Source organism: Spermophilus citellus (genome assembly GCF_964194105.1).
Source record: "Spermophilus citellus genome assembly, chromosome: 1".
Taxonomy (NCBI): Eukaryota; Metazoa; Chordata; class Mammalia; order Rodentia; family Sciuridae; genus Spermophilus; species Spermophilus citellus.
In genome coordinates this window covers 271,792,685-271,818,866 of record NC_138182.1, presented here as the reverse complement: position 1 = coordinate 271,818,866, position 26,182 = coordinate 271,792,685, and the positions used below count along the sequence as shown (strand labels likewise).

General features: G+C 37.9%; 1 pseudogene across 1 annotated transcript; it reads left to right on the top strand.

Annotated features, from left to right (window-relative positions):
* The first annotated feature begins 10,252 nt into the window (after positions 1–10,252).
* On the top strand, positions 10,253–10,501 carry LOC308655506 (cytochrome c oxidase subunit NDUFA4-like; annotated as a pseudogene). The gene has a single exon. The product of its transcript is annotated as a cytochrome c oxidase subunit NDUFA4-like (transcript).
* The last annotated feature ends 15,681 nt before the right edge of the window (positions 10,502–26,182 follow it).

Genomic DNA, 26,182 nt, shown 5'->3' with positions numbered 1-26,182 from the left:
ATCAGTAACTGTTAAAACATGTTCACAGGGCTGGGTTCTGTAGGTTCTTGAAACTACATTTTCTCTACCTGCCAGTCAGGTCATGAGTGGTTCTATTGATTGCATCTGTGTCTATTTCTGGAGTTATTCTAGATCTGAAGAAATGTGGGTGACTTGATAGAGTTATTTTTCTAACAGCAATGGATTTTTATCTTTTCTGTTGCAGAGTCAATATAGTCCTTAATTTTCAGTTGTAAAATCATGTATGAGATTATAGCATATTCTTTGATGTCTCCTTCTACTTAATGCTAGTATGCCTGAAAAGGCATTTTCAGCAGATTTCCATTATGTGTGTAAGTATGTGTGTGTGTGTGTGTGTGTGTGTGTGTGCGTGCGTGTGTTTGGCAAGCACTGCAACTGCAACATAGCTCTTTAGCATTTCAACTAAGTCATACTTTTGATATTGATTGATTTGCTGGCTATGTACCTGTTCTCTGTGATCACTGTTCACAATAGTGTCTGGAATTTGTTGGCTATTCAGCTGCTTATCAGTTATCTAAGGTAGGACCGTGTGGTGAGTCAGAGAAAGGGCCCCAGAGGGTGGCTGACTGCCTTTGAGATTCATCTTTGTCATAGGTAATAAGCTACTTAACTCTGCTGGGCCTCTGAATATGGGGCATAATATGAGAACTTCCTTATAAGGCTGTGTGAGGATAAAATGAGACAATGCATAGGAATCATTCCTGATGTAACTTAAATCTTCACTGGAAGTTAGCTCGTTATTTTTGTTTTGTCTACTTTCAACTATGGAATTTTGAATTTTACATATGATAAATTAGACACTTAGCTTCTTTCACAGAATTGGGAAGCCTGAATGAACAAACATATGAGTTTAGAATTTAGTGTCTGGGGAGGTAGCACCCAGTGTTGAGGTGACATGTGAACGTTGGATGACAGGTTGGAGCCAGGGGCTGGCATTGTTGAAGAAGGAGAGTCTCATCCTTGAGCAGGTTCTGTGGTCTGTTGGATATTGGAAGGATTTATAGTGATGGGTGAGGATTAGAGGTGTGAGGCAAAGGAAAATGAGCTGAATTAGAGAAAATATTGAAATAAATAGGCTGGAAATAGGTTGGGGGAACTCATGGCTACCAGCGGCTACATTTTTGTTTTGGAATTTGATTTTGACTTGCTGTTCCCTCAGTCTCTCTTTAACATAATTTTCAACTGAGATGTTGAAATATTTTCTTAAAGTAGGAAATTTCAAATGTGAGATTTTAAATAGAATTGGCCTGGGATATTTTTGTTTTTGATCAAATTTGTTTTATAAACATATAATATGTCTTTCAGGGTATTGCTTACCTTTGAAAATGCCTGTGATTTAAATAGTGACTTTAAGATAGAGTTTAGCTTAAATTCATCATTGAGCTGGGCCAAATGCACAATACTGTTACTTTTCTTAAGAGGCTATAATTTCTCTTCTTTATCCAAATTATATAAAAACATTTTGAATAATACAATTTATGAATAGAAGTAATAATTCTAAAAACATCCCTCACTGAAAGGGATAAGTCCTTTTTTTCTTAATGGATTTCTGATGGATTCTTCCAGCCAAGTGCTGCCACTCTGAAGTCATGGTTAGATTTAAAATCAGAATACTACAGGGACACAGTGACATCAATGTTTATAGCAGCACAATTCATAATAGCTAAACTGTGGATCCAACCTAGATGCCCTTCAGTAGATGAATGGATAAAAAAAGTGGCATATATACATAATGGAATTTTACTCAGCAATAAAGAGAATAAAATCATGGCATTTGCAGGTAAATGGATGGCTTTGGAGAAGATAATGTTAAATGAAGTTAGCTAATCCCCCCAAAACAAATGTCGAATGTTTTCTCTGATATAAGGAGGCTGATTCATAGTGGGGTATGGAGGGGGAGCATGGGAGGAATAGATGAATTCTAGATAGGGCAGAGGGGTGGGAGGGAAAGGGAAGAGGCAGGGGGTTAGCAAGGATGGTGGAATGTGATGGATATCATTATCCAAAGTACATATGTGAAGACATGAAGTGGTGTCAACATACTTTACATACAACTAGAGATATGAAAATTTGTGCTCTATATGTGTAATAAGAATTGTAATGCATTCCACTGTCATTTATTTTTTTAAAAAAATCAATAAAAAAGTGAATCTCTTTAATGATTTATAAATTTCTTAATCCTTTTGTGTGTGTGTTAGGGAAAACTTCCTCTTTGGGAATGAATTTAAGGCTCATTTCTTTCTTATATTTCCTTTTTCCCTTCCTCCCTCCTTTTTTTTTTTCTTCTTTGGTGACTTTCAAAGGAGGAACTCATGCTGAGGCCTGCTGCTGTGAGCTCAAGTCACCAAGTGACACTTGTTCGAAATCACCCACTCTCTTACCAGACTCTTGCATTGCTTCTTATTTTTGAGTACAGTGACCTTAACTGACACAGACTTTCAATGCATGTGATAGTTTGTACAGTGATAAATAAAATTTGCAGGAGGTCGTTGGTTTGGTCTGAACTCCTGTATTAGGCCCAAGAGACTGGATCAAAATGGAGTCACCCCACTAAATTCCATGCCCTAAATTGAAACAAAGCCATTTATCTGACTTCTTGACAAATCAGGAGAAGGAGAGATGACAGCCAATTTCCCAGAGGTATTCAGTACAGGCCAGTTTCAGCTGGCTTGATTGAAGTTCTAAAACCAATGTATTTTTTTTCCCCACCATTTTGTTTCTGTTTCAACCTTACAAAGAAAGTAACTTCAAAATGACCAATCTGCTTTTTCTCCTTATTTTTGCTTTCTTAATCCTTTGCTGTCTATAAAAACCAAACTTCTGTGTTCAGTTCACTGCAGCTTTCATTCAAGTTTATAGAATGAAGTGTGACCTAATTCTAGAACAGCAAATAAAGCTAATTAAAATCTTTAAGCTAAATTTCTTGTACTTCTGTTTTTTTGATAACAGAAACTAAGCTGAACAAATAAAGGTTAGAGAAGGAGGGATTAAAAAAATAGTTCAAAATGAACTTGGCACCAGGTATATGTTTCAAAAAATTTAAAAAAACCTAGCAGTAAGAATTTCATTCTGGATCTGATATAGTAGGCAGAAAAAATATATCAGAAAGCTAAAATGAATTAGGGAGTTTTGTTGAATAACTATTAGATTAAGAATTAACTAGCACATGGCTTATAAAAGGAAAGAAATGATTATATGTTATTTTTGAGATTTAGGAAAAGATCCCCTGAGCCTAATCACAACAAAGTTATCTGTGAGTGTTTATTCATTACTCATTCTGTGCTCAGTAGATCAACAAGGACTGTCAAGAATATAGCCATATTGTTCATGATCTCTGGGTTAATTGTAAGAAAGGAGATTCAACAAATTAACAAAGTTAGAAAAATCAAGATAATTCCCATAATTCCCATGAGACGATTGCTAAAGGATTGGAAAGATAATCCCACATAGACATATAGCAAAACTTATATTCTGTGACTTAGTGGGTATTTGAGGGGAGATTTTGAAATACTAAGCTTTCATTAAATAAATTTATTGGGCAAATGAGTAAATGAGGTAAAGAGAAAGTTTGGAACTTTCTTTTGGACATTCTTTTGCAAACTCTTAGGATGGTGACATTTTCATTATGAAATATGTAAAATATTTCAGATATAAGAGATCAGAAAGGTAAAATAATTTGCATGATGAATATTTTAGACAGTCTTAAGTGCATCTGAAGCACATCTGTAGGGGGCCAGCATATCAGTTCAAGTACTCATAGGTACCACCTTCACATTTCCTTTGGTACAAAGATCTGTGGGTGGAGAAAGTAAGAAGGCTACCAGCAATCTTGAGTGAGGCCACGAAAGACAAATCTTTAAGAGTGCTTCACTGGCACTTTCCTCTAAAGTCTATAACTTAATTTCAATAAAGAAAAATGAATCTAAACTCAACTCTAGGCCAATGAATGTATTACCAAAGACAGTATCAGGATAGAGAAGATAAAATGGGATTTAGAATTCTGATAGCCTTCAATTTGAACCTGCTCTATCACTAATAAGTTATGTGTGACCAAGCATGTTGTAAATATTGATAAGTCTGCCACATACACTGTATTAAGTCCCTTGAGGATAAAGATTTTGTCTTTTAAAAACGATTTTCTTTTATGATTGCAAAGATAATCAATATTCCTGGCAGAAAAATGGAAAAACTAGGTAGAAAATAGAAGTTATTCTTAATCCAAATATAGCTCTTAACATTTTTAAATGCAACTTTCCAAACTTTTCCTTCTCTGTGTATATATTTAATTAAAATTGATTTTACTTAGTGATGATGTCTTATTGATTCTTTTTATCCTTAGTGCTTTGTATATTTAGAGGTATTTAATATATGTATATTAAATGAATAAATGATACTAAACTTCTTGGTTCTTGTATTCTTCCTAAAACACAATATTAACTATGATGTCCAGAGTATTAAGGGATGAATGAGATACTGCATGTGTAGTGCTCATTGTGTTACACAACAGGCATCTTGTAATAGGAAACTATTACTATTATTTTCTTTCTTATTGAACAATTAGTTCAGACCATTCATAACAGCCTTGACTTCAAGGTGTTTGTAATGCTAAAACGAGGGCATATGTCATGATGTAGGAGTGGCATTATAGAGCACACAAGTCATCAAAGTCAAGGAAGGAGGGGAAAGTGGGTTGCAAAAGTTCTACTCTGACCATGATAACTTTCTTTCAAGATATTTCTTTAATAAGATACGACTTAGGGGGCTGTGGTTGTGGTTCAGTGGTAGAGCGCTTGCCTAGCATGTGTGAGACCCTGGGTTTGATCCTCAGCACCCCATATAAATAAATAAAATAAAGGTATTGTGTTCACCTAAATTAAAAAAAAAATTAAAAAAAGCATATGCCTTAAAAAAAGAAAGAAAGAAACTAAGGCCAACAGAGTTTACATGAACTTTTTAAAGTCACCCAGATAATTGGTGACAAAGTTAGACTTACAATCAAAGACTCCTGTGAAGCAAGAAAATGTGGTAAAAATAGCACAGTTTGTAGTCAGGCTGCTTTGGTTTGAATTCTGGTTAGATCACTTAGAGGATCTTAGAACATATTGAATTCATCTGTAAGATGAGAATAAATACTTAGTGTGTTGTTTCCTAAGGCTGCTAGAACAAATTAACACAAGCTCGGCGGCTTAAAATAACAAAAATGGAGTCTTTCACAGTTCTGGATGCTTGAAGTTTGAAATCAAGGTGTGTTGGCAGGTCCTTGAGCTCCCTTAATCTCTGAGGAAGAGTCTTTTTGTGCTTCTTTCTAGTTTCTGGTGATTGTCAGCAGCCTGGCTTATCCCCACTCCAGCCTCTGCCTCCACAGTTACAAGGTTATCTTTCCTATGAAATGACTGTGTTCATGTCTTCACATGACCTTTGAAGAAGGACATTAGTCAGTGGATTGGATTTAAGGACCATCGTAATCCAGCATGGCCTCAAGTTAACTAATTACCTTCTGTGAAGATCTTATTTCCAAGCAAGGTCACATTTGAAAGTTCTAAGTGGACATGAAATTTTGGGAGGGTTACTAGTTAGCCCAATAGACTAGTGTACAGGATTATTGCAAGGTTTAAATGACATAATGCATGTTGATTACCTAGTGTGGTTATTAGTGCATAGCAAATGATTGTTTTCCTCCTTCCCCTCCAATCCCAGCCTGTGTCCTTCTCACTTGGAGATTGTAAAACTCCTCCAGAGCCTTGTGCCTACTCTGTTTTCACTGAGTCGAATCTTCCTCCTTCTGCTTTCTTCTGGCATGTCCCAGGCTTTCTTCAATGGTGGTTGCAATTGTTTTGTGCATCCTTCGTTCATTTGGATTCTGCTTGTTTCCACTTCCCTGGTTCCAGCTTTCCAGAAGCTTTATTGGGATGTAGTTAGGGAATGAGGAAGGACAGCCTATCCCAGAAACAGAGAAAGCACTTCTTTTTACTTACCTAAGTGACAAAAGTGAAGCAGTGCATCTAATTTTGACAGGAATGCCCTGAAAAAGTAAATTATGATTACCTTTGTTAGGGCTCTACAAACTGGTATGATCTTTACCAAAAATTTAAAAAGTTATACATTTGTTTCACTAATCTCGGCACAAGCAATCTGTTCTAACACAATCATCCAACTAGAAAAATTCCCACAAATACTCATCAAAAAATGATTTTTAATAGTAAAAGTCAAAATCCACAGAAATGCCTAACAGTAGGAGTCGTTTTGGTAAACTATAATTGGTCTGTTTTAAGGAACACAATATGGTTGTTAAAATAAATATAGATATCGGGAAAGCTGGGAATGGAACCACCATTTGACCCAGCTATTGCCCTTCTCGGACTATTCCCTGAAGACCTTAAAAGAGCATACTACAGGGATATTGCCACATCGATGTTCATAGCAGCACAATTCACAATAGCTAGACTGTGGAACCAACCCAGATGCCCTTCAATAGATGAATAGATAAAAAAAGTGGCATTTATACACCATGGAATATTACGCAGCACTAAAAAATGACAAAATCATGGAATTTGCATGGAAATGGATGGCACTAGAGCAGATTATGCTTAGTGAAGCTAGCCAATCCCTAAAAAACAAATACCAAATGTCTTCTTTGATATAATGAGAGCAACTATGAATAGAGCAGGGAGGAAGAGCAGGAAGAAAAGATTAACATTAAACAGAGACATGAGATGGGAGGGAAAGGGAGAGAAAAGGGAAATTGCATGGAAATGAAGGGAGACCCTCATTGCTAAAATTACATATAAGAGGTTGTGAGGGGAATGGGAAAATAAACAAGGAGAGAAATGAATTACAGTAGATGGGGTAGAGAGAGAAGATGGGAGGGAAGGGGAGGGGGGATAGTAGAGGATAGGAAAGGTAGCAGAATACAACAGTTCCTAATAGGGCATTATGTAAAATTGTGGATGTGTAACCGACGTGATTCTGCAATCTGCATTTGGGGTAAAAATTGGGAGTTCATAACCCATTTGAATCTAATATATGAAATATGATATGTCAAGAGCTTTGTAATGTTGTGAACAACCAATAAATAAATAAATAAATAAATATAGATATCAAAAACAATTAGCATATTTTTGTATGAAAAAGGAGATCACTAATTACAAATTAACTCATACACAGTTGGAAAAAGTGCATTGGATAATGCCAAATGATTTTAAAAGTTTTTAACATTGTAAATTCTTTTCATAATTTTATTTTATTTATTTATTTTTTTTCAGAGAGAGAGAGAGAGAGAGAGAAATAATTTTTTAATATTTTATTTTTTAGTTTTCGGCAGACACAACACCTTTGTTTGTATGTGGTGCTGAGGATTGAACCTGGGCTGCACGCATGCCAGGTGAGCGCGCTACCGCCTGAGCCACATCCCCAGCCCCTCTTTTCATAATTTTAATTAGGGAACTGATAATGACGGGAGATAATCCATAGATTCAGTTGAATTAATATAAGTGAGAGGTACTGTAGATAGCCCAGCTTTCCTGTTGGGTGCTGGGTAGAGCCTGTGATACTTGTACCATTGTTTTTGGTTCTAGATAGAGGCAAATTGTATTTCTCAAAAGTACTAGGATGAATCTGGGTCATGAGAAGAGTAGCCAGTGAGAGGATCACTACCTGCATTGTCAGTGAACTAAATTCATAACGTGTGGGCTAGCAGAACCCCTGACCCACATAGACCATCCTCTTCATGAAGACCTCACACAGAAGGATGCTAATACTTGGGTGGTATTACTTGTTTGGTGAAAAGTCTTTGGAGTCAAAACAAACATAGCACAACAACAGCAACAAATTAAAACACTTTTTAGTTTGTTTAACATTTTATTCATGTTTCTGGTGAGTAAATAATAGGCTGTTTCCCATCCACCCCTTTGGTCCACTGACAAGTAAGAAAAGAATAAAGGAGTATCCACAGGAAATATAGGTTTAAAAATTACTCTAGGCTCTTTTAGCCTGCAAGTACAGCTTTAGTAAAGATGATATAGCCTTAGTGATTTATCATTCTGATATTCATAAAGTCAAATAATTCATAGCTTATTGCCTTAGTTTTATTTCCTTCTATATTAACTAATTTATTTAGTAATTTTCCTTCTGTGTTAACTAATTAATTGACTTCTTAATACACTCATAGATTTGATTCCTTATAAAGTGAAATACCTAATGAAATATTTTTTTGGATTTTTGTTTATTGAATTCACCATTAAATACTTCAAAAACAACAATAGCAACAAAACCACAAAACCCATCAAGTTTAGATTTCATTGTATGTTCTCAAAGAAGCAGCTCTCAAAATTATATCTGTGTAGAAATCACTGGGGAGACTTGAGAAAAACATGGGTTTCTTGGCATTGACCTCAAAAGTTTCGGGTATGGTCTGGATTTATTTGGTGGGCCACTGCTCATGCTTTGAAAAAGAGAACACCCACTTGAATAGATATGTGCCAATAGTATTTTTCTTAAATTTTGTAGGTAGTTTAGCACAATAAAAAACCCAAACAAACAAAAACAACCAATAAAAGTGAAAAAGTATTAAGAAATATTTGGCATTGCATGTTAAAACGTGGTTTTACTTTTCCTTTTTTGGAGGTATGTAAGGAAAACTCATCACCACACCATAGATGATGTCACCTCTTCTATTCCTGGCACATTTTTTGACACGTAATCCCTTCGTTTCACAACATACATGGTGAGGCAATGCTCTTTTCATTTTATGAGCTGATGATTGTCCGTTAATTATATCAGTTAAAGTTAAAAGACAATTAATAAGGAATGCATTCAGCTATAACTGCAGTATTTTAACGTTATTATCACATGTGGTTGCTTTTCAAACACTTTAGTACTAGAATCAAGGTTATGATAATAGTGTCCACTGTGAAAAGCATGTGCACGTGTGTTGCTAAGACTGCATTATAAAATTCACTTATCTTACACTGATATGAACGCACACAGTGGTGTCTGTGTTATAAAGAACTAATACATGCTTTGCTCTTTGAAGGAATCACTTTTTTTTTCAGTTTTCCCAGCCTTTCTATTTCTCTTTCTTGAGAAAACATGTGGGTGTTTTGTTTTAGAAATCTTAGGAGGAAAATCTTCTGTACAAAGAAGGAAATGATTAAGAGCATGGGGAAAGAACCTCAGAATGGGAGAAAACCTCTGCTCGTTACTCCTCTGAAAGGGGATTGATATTCAGAATATATAAAGAATTCCAGAACTTAACACTCCCAAACAAATAACCCAGTCGATAAATGGGCAGAACATTTCTCAAAAGAATAAACATAAATGACCAACAAATACATGAAAAATTGTTCAACATCCATATCAATCAGTGAAATGCAAATCAAAACTACACTAAGGCTTCATCTCACTTCAGTCAGAATGGCAATTTTCAAGAATCCAAATAACAATAAATGCTGGGGAGAATGTTGGGGAAAAGGTATACACTGCTGATTGGACTTAGATTAGTGCAACCACTATGGAAAGCAGTACGGAGAATCCTCAAAAAACTAGGAATGGAACCACCATATGACTCAGCTATCCCACTCTCTGTATTTATCCAAATAGAATTAAAATCAACACACCAGGGATACAGCAGCATTGATGTTTCTAGCAGCACAATTCACAATAGCCAAATAAATTATGGAGCCAGCCCAGATGCCCATCAATAGATGAATGGCTTAATAAATGTGGTATATATACACAATGGAGTTTTACTCTACCCTAAAAAAGAATGAAATTACGGGACTTGCCAGTAAAAAGACAGAACTGGAGACTATCATGCTAAATGAAGCCAGACTCAGAAAACCAAGGGTTGGATGATGATGTTTTTTCTCATTTGTGCAAGGTAGAGAAAAATAAGAAGAAAAAAAAGGTGTGTATGTGTGGGGGATGGATATCACTAAGATATAAGCAAGATCAGTGGAGTAGGAGATCTAGAGAGACAAAGGAGGGACAGGAAAGTGGAAGAAATGTGGAATGAATCTGAAAATAAAATTACGTTATGTGTAAAAATGTTTAAATCTAACACAGTGAATTCCACCTTTATGTATATCTACAAAGCTCCAATCAAAAATAAATGAATAGGGTTCTGGGTGAATTTGGGCATCTGCCGTGGTAGCTTAGGTACAGAGGCTGCTTGGTCTTGGGCCTTGTTGATTTGTTCTGATCTCTTTTTGGGCCAGAGGCCTCTGTTGCAAACATGCTCCTCCAGATCATCCGTCAGGCCAAGAGGCATCCAAGCTCGTTCCCCAGCTTCATATTTATTGGAGCAGGAAGTACTGGAGCAGCGCTGTATGTGACGTGTCTGGCATTGTTCAACATGGATATCAGGTGGGACAGGAAGAATAACCTAGAACCCTGAAACAAACTGGGTCCCAATCATCCATACAAGTTCTACTCAATGAATGTGGGTTACAGCAAACTAAAGAAAGAAGGTCCAGACTTCTAAATGAAACGTGTCACTATAAGGCTGCTTAGAAGGAAGGTCCTTGAGAAGTCATCTGCACCGTTTTCCACTTAATAAAATGCAAGAAATCATGTTGATTTGTTGGAGTTTATTATATTGGTTAATAAATCTCTTAAACTTGAATAGACAAATAAACAAGTGAGTTAGTGAAAGGAAGACCAGTAGAGTAGAGGAAGAAGAATAGGGGAAGGGAAGAGGACAGGGAAAGTGGGGGCAGCAGGGAATGAAATGAAGTAAATTAAATTCCATGCACGTGTGATTTTGTCAAAATGAACCCAGCTGTACTGTGGATAACGATAGTGCAATAATAAAAGAAAAACGTAGAAGAAAATTACAGCTCAGTCTGATTAACGAGAAGCTACTGTTTAGCGCTGAAGTTCAGTGGGCTTCCCCCCCCCCCATCAGCGTTATGTAATCACAGTGGAAAATGTTGATCTCATGTATTTTTCTATATTGTTTATTTTCCCAAGGGAAAGGCAAGGTGAAAATAAATTGTGAGCTACCAAAAAATTTTAAAAAGTCTGAGGAGAGAATGATCTACAAGTCAGCGAACATTGTCCTTTCCTCCTGCTTGTTTTTACCTGCTGAATTTTATAGCATCAAAAACTGAGGGTAGGTTCTAAACTAAAGTAGTTTTGTTAAGACAATGGATCTTAAGTTTTACATGCATGTGAATCACATGCAAGTTTGCTAATACTAAGATTCATGGGTCTCCATTCTGATTCACTATATCCTAAGAAAGGCCTACATTTTAATTTACATTTAAACAAATACCCCAGGTATTTTTTTTTTACATTTTAACAAATACCCCAGGTATTTTTGATGCTGATGATCTTCTTTTCATGCTTTGAGGAATTATTTCCTCTACAGAAAATAGCTTAGTAGCATCAATTTTGAGTCACCTATGCTTTAACTTGTTTTGAATCTTAAGTCAGAGGCAATATAAAAAGAATCATCGCAAAGTTTTCCAAATATGGATTTCATATTTGGATGGCCATGTGGAACAAGTACATCATCTAATTTCCTTTTGGACTGTCATGTGTTTAAAAGTCTGGTGTTTGGCAAGACCATATGTTTTAAGGATATCTAAGACCGTGATGATGGGAGAATCAAAGACACAGTTACAATAATAATTGGCTTAAGTTTAACAGTTATCAATGATACTTGCTCTATGCCTGGTAGTATTCGAGGGTTTATATGTAGACTAGCTGCTTATTTACTTTACAATCATCCTATGAAGTAGATATTATTATTTTTCTCATTTTAGACCCAAGAAAACAGAAACAGTGACGTTAAGTAACTTTTTTCCTTCTACAGCTTGTGAGAAAGAGAGTTGGGATTGTTCTGTATCTGAGCAGTGTGACTTGGGGCCTGGGCCATCACCATTGCACCATACCACCAACGAAGGGCTAATCCTCTACAAAACTCATTTGTATTTTAGTTAAACAAAGGCTTTGAATGTTAAGACAAGTTTCTATAGAAAGAAAGCCACGACATGCATGCTAGAAAAAGCCTTTTGATCTATAATTTTTTTAGATTTCTCAACACCAACACGAGAGAAAAATGATAGTAAAGGCAAAAACCTTTCCTTAAGTAGGTATTTTCTTCAATATTAGCTCTCAAGAAGTAATAACTATAATCTTTTCACTTGTATGGAAATTTACTTTGGAGTCTTAGAGTTTACAAGGGACTTAAGCATCATTTGTCTCAACGATACTTATTTATGAAACAAGTGAATAAAGAGTTGATTCTGCGTACTTAGAAGGCACCTGGAATGTACTGGCATGCAACAATGTGTATAAAAATCCTTCAGACTGTGGCAAGAATTATAGGAGTAAAAGTGTAGTCTAGAGACTTTAGGCAGTACGGCTGCTGCCGGTGTTAACTTCCAGGAGCAGACAAGGGGAAGACAGGGTCCATATGCCCACATGAGATCAACTGTGAGCCTGGGCTTCAACCTGAGAGTTTAGCTGGAATGCCTGCCTTGGCCTGAACCAGTGGTTTCTGTCTTAATTTGTAATTTTAATTATTGCTATAACAACTAACAGCAGCACCAATTTATAATCTTGCAGTTCTATATGTTAGGTCTCATTGGGCTAAAATGAAGGTGTCAGCAAAGTTGTGTTCCTTTCTAGTGACTCAAGCGGAGAATTCTCTCTCTTGCTTTTTCCAATTTTGTTGGCTGCCCATATTCCTTGGCTCATGGACTCCCTTTCTCCTGTTCAAAACCAGAAATGGCAGGTTGATCTCTTTTTGCATGATATCCCTAATCTCCTCTGTTTCACTCTTCTACTTTTGAAAATCCTTGTGATGACATTGAGCCCACTCAGATAATGAAGGTCCTTACTTAAGATCAGGGACCTTATTTCTTCTGTCTGCAATCTTAATTCCCCCCTTTTCCCCCATGTAACCCAACATATTCAGTTTCCAGGGAGTAGGACATGGATATGAGTATTTTGGAAGGGTCTCTCTCTCCTCTTTTTCTCTCACCCTCCTCTTTTTCGCTCTCCCTGCTCTATCTCAGCTTCCTAAAGAGTAAGGTGACTGGGATAAGGGGCAGATTTCCAGCATGTAGGATTCAGTCATCCAAGGCTGGAGATTGACCAAGGCTGGAGATTGACTGGGAAGGAAAGCTTCCTTCTCCTTGGCCAGCAAGGTGTGCAGGGCACTCTCAGATGCTCACAGAACAGGAATGGTGGTGGAACTGCGACCTGGCTGGCAGATGGAGAGGGGAGAGGCTTTGTCACACTTGGAAAGGTCAAAGGATATTTATTGGCCGATGTCTGTGCACCTCTACACAATTGCATCGTTGCTAATGTTCCTCGAGAAGGGAGGTGCCGAGGGATTTCCTTTAGTAGGGGAAGAGCCAAGTTGCTCATCAGGGCCAGCATAGAGAACAGTGGGGAGGAACACTTGTAGAGCTAGGGTCCCTGTTAAAGGTGGGTGTATGAGTTCATTGTTTTTGTTTAAAACTGAGTCTTTCTTCCTTTTTATTACCCCACTTCCTTCCTTCCTGCCTGCCTGCCTGCCTGCCTGACTTCAAATTGGTGGGGTTGATGTGTTTGGGGAAGCTCTGGTTACGGAAGCACTGCTCTTATCTGAACAGGTTCTGTATCTGCAGAGTCAAGCTGGGCTTATTCTAAGACAAAAACAACATTCATAATAAGAGCAAACCTTCATCCACATTCACATTTTACAACTTTTATGTAGTAAAAGTGCTTTTTAAGTTATATTCTGCTAAAACTGTAACAAGAGTATAGATGGGGGATGGGGGGAGGGATTACAGAATCTACTTTAAAAAAATTGATACTATTATTAGGGAGGCAAAAATGGGAGGATCATCAGATAGACCCAGGAGTTACTGGTCAGCCTGGGCACATAGAAAGACCTTCTCTCTTAATAATAATAATAATAATAATAATAATAATAATAATAATAAATCATACTGCTAACTGTTGATAAAAGGTTTCTTTTCTTTTCTTTTTTAATTTTTTAATGCAAGCAAAGCAGAAACAGCTAATTGAGACCCAAGAGAAGATGCATGTGACCTACTGAGTGGAAAGAAACCCACAAGCCATTAGTCATCTAGCAGATATCATAAAAGTCACGCAAAATACTGCCTGTATATTGTAAGGACTTTCTATTTTTCCCCCAGAGCAGAACTAGACCTATTTTCGGTCAGTTGACATGCTTATCTAATTTCTGTTGTTTGGGTGTCTGCGTGCACAGAATATGAGGAACATCTGGGACCCTGTCGAGGTGAAGTCATCAGCTGTTGGAAGGCAGACTGTGACCATGGCTATCCTGGGTCCCTGGAATGGAAGAGGAAGCCACAAAGTACATTAGAACGTGAAAATGTAGGTCACAGCTGCTACCCCGTGAACAGAGAGCACACCTTCATGCCACTGAAAGCATGAGAAAGTTGCAGGAAGAAGACACATCATACCTGAATCCTAAGGGTAGACACATGTGTCTTTGAGGCTCCCAACAGAGATGCTCTTTGACACAGTCATACGTGGGGGATGGTGTGTGAGCTAGGGCAAACAAACTTCCTGTGCAGATCTACTGCATAGATTTTAAATGTTTGCAACAGTTTTGAAGGCTCTTTATGTGACAGCCATTACAAAACTTTAATATGCAAAGGCACTGGAAGTTTAAATTGGGGGGAAATTTTTCTTAATTATTGGAACTCTGTTGTTTACCCACTAAGTCTTATTTTTGCCACAAGGGCTTTTTGTTTCTTGCTTTCACTTTGGCTGCCTTTACTGATGAGCCCTCCTGTTCTTTTCTCTGTGGTTCCTCCTCCTCCTCGCTAGAGCTCCTCCTGGTGAATACCCAAACCTGCTCTCACCACCTGTAGCTTATGTCCAAATGTATGGAAGAAACCAGAAAAGAGAAGGCAGATGATTATTTGTAGCTAAGGCAATCTAAAACATTAAATTCATCAGAAACTGCTAACTTTATTTATTTATTTTTGTGTATATATTTAAGTTCTACCTTCTGTAGGCCTAACTGATCAAAACTAAACTAATAAGGTGACCAACTACTGTCTGAGGGACAAGTTTAGCCCACTTCCGTTTCTATACAGCCTGTGTGCTAAGGACCAGTTTTACATTTTCAAAAGGTTGAAAACAATTAAAAAGAATCGAGAATAAAAATATGTCCAAGTACATGAAAGTCATATGAAAAACAAACGTTGTGCCCACCGTAAGGTTGTACTGGAACTCAGTTGCTCTTATTGTTTGTGTATTGCCTAAAGTTGCTTTCAACTTTGGCCTATGAAGTGGAAAGATTTACTATCTGGCCTTTGATGGGAAAAAATTGCCAATCCCTCGTTTAAACCAGTTTTAAAATTACATATTAATTAACCAATATCCCACTAGAGAGCAAGGCATTTTGGGACAGAAATTATATATTGCCATTATTATAACCTTGGTGGCTAACAAAATGACTAATATGTAGTGGATATTCAATAGGTATTTTTTGAGAAGATTTAGAATAAACCAGATTACATACTACTTTTAGAAGAAGACCTGTTACATAACACCTGTTTTAGAAAGTCTTTCTAACAGAAAAGAGATTTTCACCATATATATATATATATATATATATATATATATATATATATATATATTGCTAAGGTGAAAATTACTATATATATATATATATTACTATATATATATATCTACTTTTTAACTAGTCACTAACATTTTGAGTGCATCAAGTGTTTCTAATTGAGGATTTTGTTTTTAAAATTATATACTCTTTTCAGAGGTTATAAACAGGTTATCTTCATGTAAACTACATCCCAAAACCTGGTGATTAAAAACAATATATCATATGATATGGTTTTGTTGGTTAGGGACTTGGACAGAGCTTCACTGGGTGAGTCTTCTGTCCCACATGGCATCTATTGGAGTTTCATTGTGCTGTTCAGCTTGTGTCCAAGCTGCATTGGTGAGTCCCATGCTGTCTGCCTTCAGGCTACTGGATGGCTGGGTTCAGCTGGCTTTCCATGTCATCTCAGGACCCCTCCATATGGTCTCTGCAGCAGGTCAATGAGACTTCTAAAATGGCAGCTCAGAGCTCCCAGAGAGAAGGTAGAAACTACCAGTTTTATTAGAGTTGAGACCTAGAGCTGACAGAGTGTCATTTCTGCCGTACTCTATCCATCAGAGAGGTTACCAGCTAGCAAGAGAGGGAAATAGATTTCATGGCTCCAAAGAAGAATATCGGAGAATTTGCGGCCATCTTTCGTCTGCCATTGACTGCTTCTAACTTGATTTCTGACACGTTAATTATAGGTAAGTAGAACTTCCTTCCCATAGTCCTCCTAACATATTGTCTTTCTTTAACTGTCTCAATTCTGACAGTTTCTGGAAGAGTCTGGTGTCTAGGCAAGAGGAGGACCACCGCAGGCCAGGTAGAATCATAGGGAATGGCTGAAGTGTGCTAGGTAGTTTTTTCACCAGGTGATTCACTTCTGAATTGTCCATTCCAATCTCTAAAGGACTTTGAAGATGAGCTAGGTCTACTCTAAACCCAAGCTGTCTGGGAGGGGAGTCCTAAGTTACGTTCCCATTGTCTTGTCCACTGTCCAGTTGTGCCAGGGTGGTGAGGTAGGTTCTGGAGAGGCAAAAGGAAGAGATAGCTTGGCAGATGTGATTTACTGAGGAAAGCTTGCTGAGAAGAGTTTGGTGGTGACAGGCTGACAGGTAGCATCTCTGTCCCTCAAGGCGCTTTGCCATGTAGTGCCTACTCTCTCAGTGTTTTGTCCAGTGGCAGCCAGCTGAACAAATGACATATGTTCTTTCTACAGTGGCCTTAGTTCTGCACCTGTCCCTACTCAAAGAGAAGTCTTATATGTTAGATTGCAGAAGTAGTGACATCATCAGCTTTAACTTGCATAGTTTGCTTATATAGCCAGCATCCCAAGGAATGACTGTCCTGGATACATGCAAGACAACAGTTCTCTACAGATGACACTAACTTGCTCCAGTTTCCTGTGTGCATAAAAGAAAGCCAATGTCTGTTAAGATCATATGTATTTAGACTTTCTGGCCCAGATTTGGTCTCATGTTTCTTCTAAGTTGGCTAGGTTTGTGGGAACAGGGATTCAGTAATATGGTATTTTACTTTCCTCCTTTTCTTTAGAGACAGTGCAGCCATATAACTAATGGCATCCTAAATAATAAAATTTGAAAAACATACTATTTGCTTATTAATTGGAAAGAGAAATCAGTGTTGTCTCTCACTGGATAGAAATCGATAGCTAAAGAATACACAAACCTAGATAATATCAGTTTAGGTCCTGTTTTTTCTCTTCTATGACATTTTCTATCTTGATAAGCACGTGATAAGCATGTAGGATATAAATATCATTTAAACACATCAAAAATGTATGGAAATAGAAGCATTCTAGATTCTGTTATTGTATTTCTTCATCAACCAGGACAGTCTGTCTGCTGTGTTTTGATGACCAGTGAGGTCAACAGGGTAATGTCTGTATATGGATTCAGGAAGGAGAATTCTAGACCTTCCTCTGCCTTAATTCTATTTTGATAAGTGTATTTCCTTTCCTCTTAGCTCTAGACCACAGCTTGCCAAAGCGGTTATTCTTCGCTGTGCCATGCTGGGTACTGTTTTCTCCTTCCACGGCTGACAGCTGCTAGTCTCTTTGCACATTTCCTCTGGTGGTCAGGGGTGTTAGCAACTGAAGCTTCTGTGGCTAACACTGAGCAGCCTGAGCACATTGTCACTGTGGGAGAGAGGCCTCAGCACTTCCTTGTTCTCTTAAACACATAAGATTGTGGGACTTAGTTATAAATTTTATGTGGGTAGCCAGAAACCCCAGAAGTTGTCATAGAGAGAAAGGAAAGGGTCTGCCCCAGTGATACAACCAGGACCATACATTTTTCTTGTTTTCCTTTTCTTTCTGGTGCAGAGATGCATTTAGAAAGAGGACTCTTCATAAAGTTATAAAGTTACTCAAAACTGAGGCCAGTACTAGGGGACTATCTTCCGGGTTCTTGGTGATGCGTGTGTTGTTTTGAGAACTTTGAACATGCAGTTGAGTCTGTACTTTCTGTGGTTTGTCTGGGCTCAGACCAATTCACCGTCTCAAAGAGTCCTTTTATTGGCTAAAACCGAACTTTGCCCCCACAGCTATCAGAAACTGTAAATGGAGATAGCACAGACCTTTGGAAGAAACTTGCTAATATAGTGGAGAGCTAAACCTTTAATAACTCCTCTTCAGAGATCTGAAAATCATCTGCGGTAAGACTTTGACAGGAGAGAAGTTTGGCATTTGTTGTGACATGGTTTTTCTGTGAAGTTTTCCCATTTTCCCTTCACAGGAAAATGATAGTTCCAGGAGATCTTCTTAACAGTTGTTTTTTTATACTTGCAAAGTTCTCCTTCCCTTAAAAAACATTACATTTCTTGAAAATGGTGGATTCCCTTCACTTACCCACTGTTATTGTTGCCCATCAGTTAGGAGATTTTGGAAATCCCCCTTACATCCTTTCTTGCCAAATCCATTTCTGCTTGTCTGCCTACGATTCTTCTTCCTACACTGACTAGTGCACATGCCACATTTTATAGTCTGACATGGTAGTTCATTGCACAGTTTGAAAAGAAGATTGCCAGGGGGACAGTGGCCACAAGTGGCTTCAAATAAGAAAAATCAAAGTTCTTTTCAATATGGGAAGAAGGTTCTGGAGAACTACAGTTTCTTCCCTGGAGTGTAAGTGATTTGGAAATGAATTAGTAGCACTTTAACATCACTAGGGATTTTCATCCAAACTTTTCCTGCATCTTCAGGATTCACTAACAGTGTGGTTTTAAGATCTCAGTCCTCTAAAGAAGCAAATATCATTGTGATTCTTTTCAAATTCTATGTGCATAATATTGCCCTTGGTTCTCCTTCAGCCTCCTGTGGTGTCTACTTCCCATGAGGAATGAAACTCCTTAATGCCCAGTCCCTCAGAACTTTGCTATCTGCTAGTGGCCAAGAAAGTTCAGAGAAGACCTAAGATGACAAACCTGACCAGGTGTTTGTAGTTTAATCAAACGACTCCTTCAGACTCAGGCACTGGGTCGAAGGTTGATCTTGTAGTTGCACTTCCCTATCCTATTTCAGGACTGTATCTCCTTGAAACACAGGCAGACACCCAGGCCTGGGTCTTAACTCAGAGCTCTTCAGAAGATTAAAACAAACAAACAAACAAGACACACACATAAAAAAAAAAAAAGAAAAAAAAACTTTTTTTGTTGTTGTTGTTTTATGTTTATGGAAATGCTTTCCCTGATCTGCCCAGTGGGCACATGTAGCAGCTCATGATAAAATGCAGGGAATAGTTTATGGCAAAGTTTACCTAAAAACGTCAACACAATTCAAACTGCTCATGTCTAGCCTACTGAACTCTTTCTATGGCCAAAGGTCAGTCACAGCCTTTTGGCTTTAAGAACATGGTGTCCAGTTGTGGGGAAGGTTTAGAAATTCCACTTTTTTAAGTGGACAGAATGGTCACCACTCCTTTTCAAGTCCAAGGATGGAAACAGATTTGAATACTTTTCCTTGCTATTGTGGCATGTTTACCTTTCACAATTCTATATTATTAAAAAGAAAAAAAAACCACCCCAAACCAGATTGTTCATTTTAATTTACTCAATGTCAAAAGGAATCTAAAGAAGTGTACAAAAGTATTATCAGTGCAATACCTCATACTGTACTGTTCCTGCTGTCCTGAGATCTTCCTTGCAAAGTGTGGATTTTGTCCAGAAAATTTCTTTTTCTACCCATACTTGAGGAATAATGAATAATTTCTTCTTACATGAAATTTTGTCAAGTACTTTCCACCAAGGTTGGAAAGCCAGTTTTCCCTACTTTACACTGCCTCTTTAACTATATGTATTCAAACATGTGCATCTCAGTCTTCATAAATGAGAGCTCTTACACTTTGCTTTTATCTAAGATGCACAGAGCCCTACAGACTCTTTCTCAACAGATCACTGGCTTCAGTTATCAGCTCTCCTTTTGGTCATTTAACCTATTTTTCATGCAGTTTTGTTTGTTAACTTTTTCTTCACCACTCACTTTAAAGATCTCCATATAATATAAGGAGAGATTTAGGTTGAATTTTAAACTTCTAACATCTTTCCAAAGTGGTGGCGAGATGGCAAATGTGAATTGCTGTTCCCTGGCCTTATTGTTCATTAACCCAAGAGGTGTCCTCCTGTGTCCACTATTTCATTGACCTACAACCATAGAACAAGAAGTTGCCTTTAGGGGTTTCATCAGTTGCTCAAATGTTATAGAACTTGACCTGAGGTTCAGGGTCTTTGCCATCTCTAAGAAAGTGCACTGAATAAAGGAATTTCACATCAGAGGTCTACTAAAATTGTCATTTTTTAAAATGTAAATTGATTCTATTAGGTCTGTAATTCAGTTGCTCTAACAGACAAAAACACAAAAGAGCAAAAAACTCCTTTGCTTCATTGACAGACACATTTATGAAATCTGGTCTGGCGCCTACAGGTGGCACTGTTTGGAACAATTATTTTTTACTACTTTATTGCTAAACATAATTAATTTTATTTTCAAGAATATAAAATGAAGCTATATGTATATGTGTACAAATGTATTATAAATATATAACAAATACATATATGTTATAAATGTGCTTATTCCAATTATAAATGTACAATATATGTACATATTATATATGTGCACATATTTTTCCCACAGTATAATTTGAAAAACTGATTCTGTCCATGAATTATCATCATCCTTATTAAATAATTGTGAAATATCTACTTATGCAGTATAATAGGCTTTTGGGCATGATGGAGAATGCAAAGTATTATATAAATATGATATAAGATCTTGGGCCTTGAATGAGGCTTGTGCTGACAGATGCATTATACACAAAGAAGTGAACCACTATTCAGATAGCTAGCGCTTTATGAGTGGCCAGTGTGTGGAGGAGACCAAGTACTCCTGGGGTTCATGCCATGTCCACAGGATGTGACGCTCTGAAGGGGCTTTATAAAGAAGCTAGTCTGCACTTCTATGAAATGGAGTGACTGGAGGGTGGATAGAGAGATTGCAGGAGAAAAATTCTCAAGCAGAGGGCCCTGAGCCAGGTGGCTGGATGGGGAGATGACGGTCTGAGATATTCTATTCTTTTCAGAGAAGGAAGACAGATGACAAGTAGCCAAGGAAGAGGAGCTCTGTCCTTGGTCATGAGTTGTGTGACCTCAGGCAAGTCGCTGAATACCTTGGGATCTTAGTTGTTCAGTTTGAAAAATGAGGTTGATTTACTCTTTGGAATAGTGACAAGTTGAGAACAAAGGTTAGCAGGAAACGTCTAAGCAATTAGTTTATGAGACAGAAACTACATAGACTGCTTCCTGCTCAGAGATTAAAAAAAAAAAAAACAAATACTTGGAAAAGAGGTGGGGTAAAAGGCTGTAACATACATGCTGAGAAATACAGGAAAGGGAATGCATAAAACTCTAAGATTAATAACAACAAGTTTTAGGCAGTTGGAGAATCATTTGAGTGTTTAATCAATGAAGCAGTAGAGTCTAAAGTTTGAATTTATGATTTAGTTATCTTCTGAATGTTCTTATGATCCAGTGGGCCTGCCGGGTTGTAGCTTTTAGTCTAAGCGTTGTCATGAGTTTTAAGTTGCACAAGGGATTTGAGCGTGTTAAATTTCAGTAATGATGGCCCTGAGAGCTCCATTAAACATCCCTGCTTTCCCCACAAGGGAGCTGGAATCCAATAGGAAATAGACATCAGTGAGTGAGGCTTGAAGGAAATAGAAACAGCAGCGGTTGCTGCAGGAGTGAGATGAGGCAGGGCATGCTCACAATGGCAGGCAGGCTCACAGGGAGCGAGGAGGCATTTGAAAACATGCCTGGGAGGAAATGGGCTGAGAAGAGCCCTGCAGGACAGACACGCATGAATCACGGCCATAAGTCGACTCAGTGGGAACCTGAAGACCACAATGTGCAAGAGTCAAGGACCTCAGTTCTGCCTTTAAGGTACAGGGAAGTGCAACAAGGATAGAGGCCCCTGGATCACTATGATTAAATCTCATCCATGTGCACCTTTGGTTCACATAAGAGTTCACTCTGCTGCCCACATCCCTCCCTAATGCACACAAATTTTAGGTAAATAGAATCAATTTAATTCTTCTATTATGAAAGTCAGTTGTCCAAGGACAAGAAAATAACCTTCTCTAGAACTCAAGTTTTAATGTTCAAAAACTCAAATGTCAAAAAGGGACTCAAATAAGAAATTAGGTCCAAATTCCCTGTTGTTAGGTAATGCAAATAAAAACAATATCAAGATAGCATCCTTTTGTTGATCAGATTGGGGGAAAATAATCATGTGTTAGATTGTGTTGGTGCCTTACCTGCATCTCCTTGGCTAACCTCAGAGCTTGCCTGTGGGCATTTCCTGGCATGTCAACAACTTTCTGGGTCATTCTTCCAGAAGGTTTTCTCTCTTGTCTCTGCATAGGTCAGATGGGAAGTAACTGAAAGGTAATGCCTTGGAGTGAGGCCCACAATTGAGAGTTAGTGATTAAATACCCCACTTCCTTGCCTTTCATTGGGGGTAATTCTAAGTTGTATTCCGTCTGCCTTGGGTTTCTAGAATGCTTGAGCTGAGATTCAGTTTCTCCTAGAGTAAGGTAACAAACTTATCTCAATATTTGAAGCCATCCCCTTTTTAGCATTGGAAATTTGTGTTCTGGAACCCTCCCTTAATCCTCTACCCTAAACTGAGATAGTTGATCACCTTAAAGCAGAAGTGAACTGGCTACCCCTGTGCTCTTCCTTGGTTTTCCTTCTCTCTTCCTGTCTCACTTCCCCGTCTCCTCACAGTGATTTCTGGGATTATCTTCTAAATAAACTACTAACATTCATGTTTTTGTTTGGGACCTGCTTTCAGGGAAATCCAAGCAAAGTGAATTCATACTGTCCATGCTTGTGAGGGTGCAGGGAAGTGTGCAGATTCAGATGTTGTGGGAGGAGGACATGGATTTCCACAGTCCATTGAAGGAAGCTTCCTTTTTTTGTTTTATTCTCTGGGCAGCACTGGGATGGAACCCAGTGCCTTGTACATGTTAGCCAGCACTCTACCACAGAGCTACACCCTCAGCCCAGTCCTCTGAATGAAACTTCAATAAGCCAGCAATATTTTAAAAATGCATATAACTTTGAACCAGGAATTCCTCTTCTAACCCCCTTTTCAGTAGTAATGCACAAAGGGTCAAGGAGATATAAAATGAGGATGTTCCTTGTGGAATGCTAAATGAGAGAGCATCTGTCCATATAGCTGTCAAAATATCTGTCAATAGGGGAATGATTAAACAAATTATTTTTAATTTTAATATTATTACTATTACTATTTTTGGAGATGGTATCTTGCTAAATTACCCAGGCTGATCTCAAACTTGTGGCTCTCCTGTCTCCTTCCTGAGTTGTTGAAATGACAAGAGGGTACCACCATACCCAAGTATGGCCAAGCATTCCATAAAACACTATGCAGATACTATAAAAATATGATGTTCATATATATTTACTGACTAAGGAAGTAATTTATAACAGCAAGCAAAGAAAATAAGATTAGAAAGACATGTGTATTGTATTCTACTTCTACTGTTTTTCTCTCTCTTCCTGGAAACATACAAATACACTCCTACAAACACACAAACTGCTAACATAGGAGAGGAAGAAGACTTAGGGGTGGAGGTGGAGCAGAAGAGCTTAAGAAAGGAATTGCCTCTATATTATTATTATACACAATAATAACTACTTTTCCAGTGCTTGAATAGTACTTTTTGCTTCATGGTCTCCTTCTATGTCACAGATACCAGAAAAAAAGTGTGTTGTAACTAAATTTAAGCATGTAAATCATCTAAAAAGTAAGCCATGAGACAGATTATCTGTGACATCATTGTTCTATATATGATTGTTCTTTGAAGAAGATGAGAAAGGCCACGTGGACACAAAATGTATTTCAGACACTCATTATAGTTTTCCTAAAACCATAACTACAAGGGCAAGCAGGAAATTAAAATCAGCTATAAATGTGAACCTAAACCCCCTGTATTTTTTTAATTTCTTTGTTCAGGAAATTAAATGATGTTGTGTGACAAAGATCTGTAGTCTCTCAAGGGTTTCCGAAGAAGGGTAGCATCGACTGAGGAGAAGACGATGGCAACAGATGCTGTCATCAGGAGAATTGGAAAGGTTTTCAAAAACTGCAGTGGAAAACTAATAACAACCCATTGTTGCTTACGCTTCTTGTCATCTGTGTGTTTTTCATAGAATTTTGTGAGGGTGGATGGCATGAGAGATGGCCTTCTGGCTAGTTACAATGAGTCCGATGACATAGAAAGACGTGGGGTTGATGGTGAGGAACTTGGACCCTGCTTGGCTGTGCTCTGAGAAGAAAAGTATCCTAAACCTTAACGCTCTAATGACCGGGAACAATTTGGCCAGGTGCAGTGGCATTCGCCTATAATCCCAGTGGCTCAGGAGGTTGAGGCAGGAGGATCATGAGTTCAAAGCCAGCGACAAAAGTGAGGTACTAAGTAACTCAGTGAACCCCTGTCTCTAAATAAAAACACAAAGTAGGACTGTGAATGTGGCTCAGTAGCTGAGTGCCCCTGAGTTCAATCCCTGGTAACAACAACAACAACAACAAAAGACTGGGAATAATTTAAAACTGCAATTGCTCTGAGGAAATGTATACCAAATCGTTTATTCTAGATAATACCACTCCCATGTTGATTTTTGTTACTATTCTATGTATATGTTTTAAAACTCTTGTATTGGGATGAATAATATGAAGATAATCCAATAATGGAAAAGATTTCATTCAATAATATCTAATTTCTGGAAAACTTCTAACGACCTCTAAACTGGTCAATATGTCTGTCAAATATCTGTGGAAACTCAAGAGGAGCAAGGTGCTGGCATTGATAAGCAGTACCAAATGGTGTCTATTAAGTCTTCTTGATTAACAACATAGGATCCACTCATTTAGCTGGTATTTATGAATTATGAACTATGCTTCATGTTCTGTTTTAGATGATATGACCCAGTGCTGAGCAAAACAAGGTTTCTTAAAACAGGTGAAAGACTTTGAAAGGAATTCCTAATTCCAAGTAGAATACCAATAGTTGGAATGTATCATTTCTTTTTCCCACTAAAATGCCTTTTACTGTACCTTTAAAACATAGAATTTATTGAAACCAAAAAATTTGTAGAAACTTTAAAGTTCTATGAGTGATCACCTTCAACTTTGGGTTGTCAGGGAAGCATTCACAGAAAATGTCTTCTGAGTTGATCTGGTAAAAATTTTCAGAGAAGGAAGAGCATGACATTTTCAGGCTGTGGAAAATATGCAATTTCTTTGGCAAATACTCAAGCGTGGAAGGATGAAAGATGGGTTGAAACTAGAAGTTCACAATCACTTATTTTTTTCTGGAGGGGCAGTACCAGGGATTGAACTCAGGGGCACTTGACCACTGAGCCACATCCCTAGCCCTATTTTGTATTTTATTTGGAGACAGGGTCTCACTGAGTTGCTTAGTGCCTTCCTTTTGCTGAGGTTGCCTTGAACTCATGATCCTCCTGCCTCAGCTTCCCAAGTCACTGGGATTACATGTACCTGGTCCACAATCACTTCTTATCACTGGCCAAGTCCTCTGCCCCAGCCTATCTTTCTCTCTCTTCCCCCAGCACTGAACTGAAATTGGAGATATTGGAAAAGCTGATTTTGTCTATTCTTAGGTGGTGTCTTGTGAAGTAGTGTGAATGAAGGACAACAGGAAGATCCTTGAAACCTCAAATAGTAGGCTCAAATCTGCTGCTGCAATATCTGAGATTCTCCTTACTGAGATTATGACTTCAGATGAAGATATGGAGGGAACGCTTTTAAAGACATTGATATAATTGGTGATAGTGGTTGGATAGTGACCAAGATGATAATATTTTACTATGAAATAACTCACTAAAGTTAGAAGAGTGTAGGGATTTCATAGATGTGAAAGAAAGGGGGAATATGCTTGAGCAGTGGTCTTTGGCTTAGAATTCCCAAACTCATTGAGGTCTTAGAACTTTAGGATCCATTGGTGT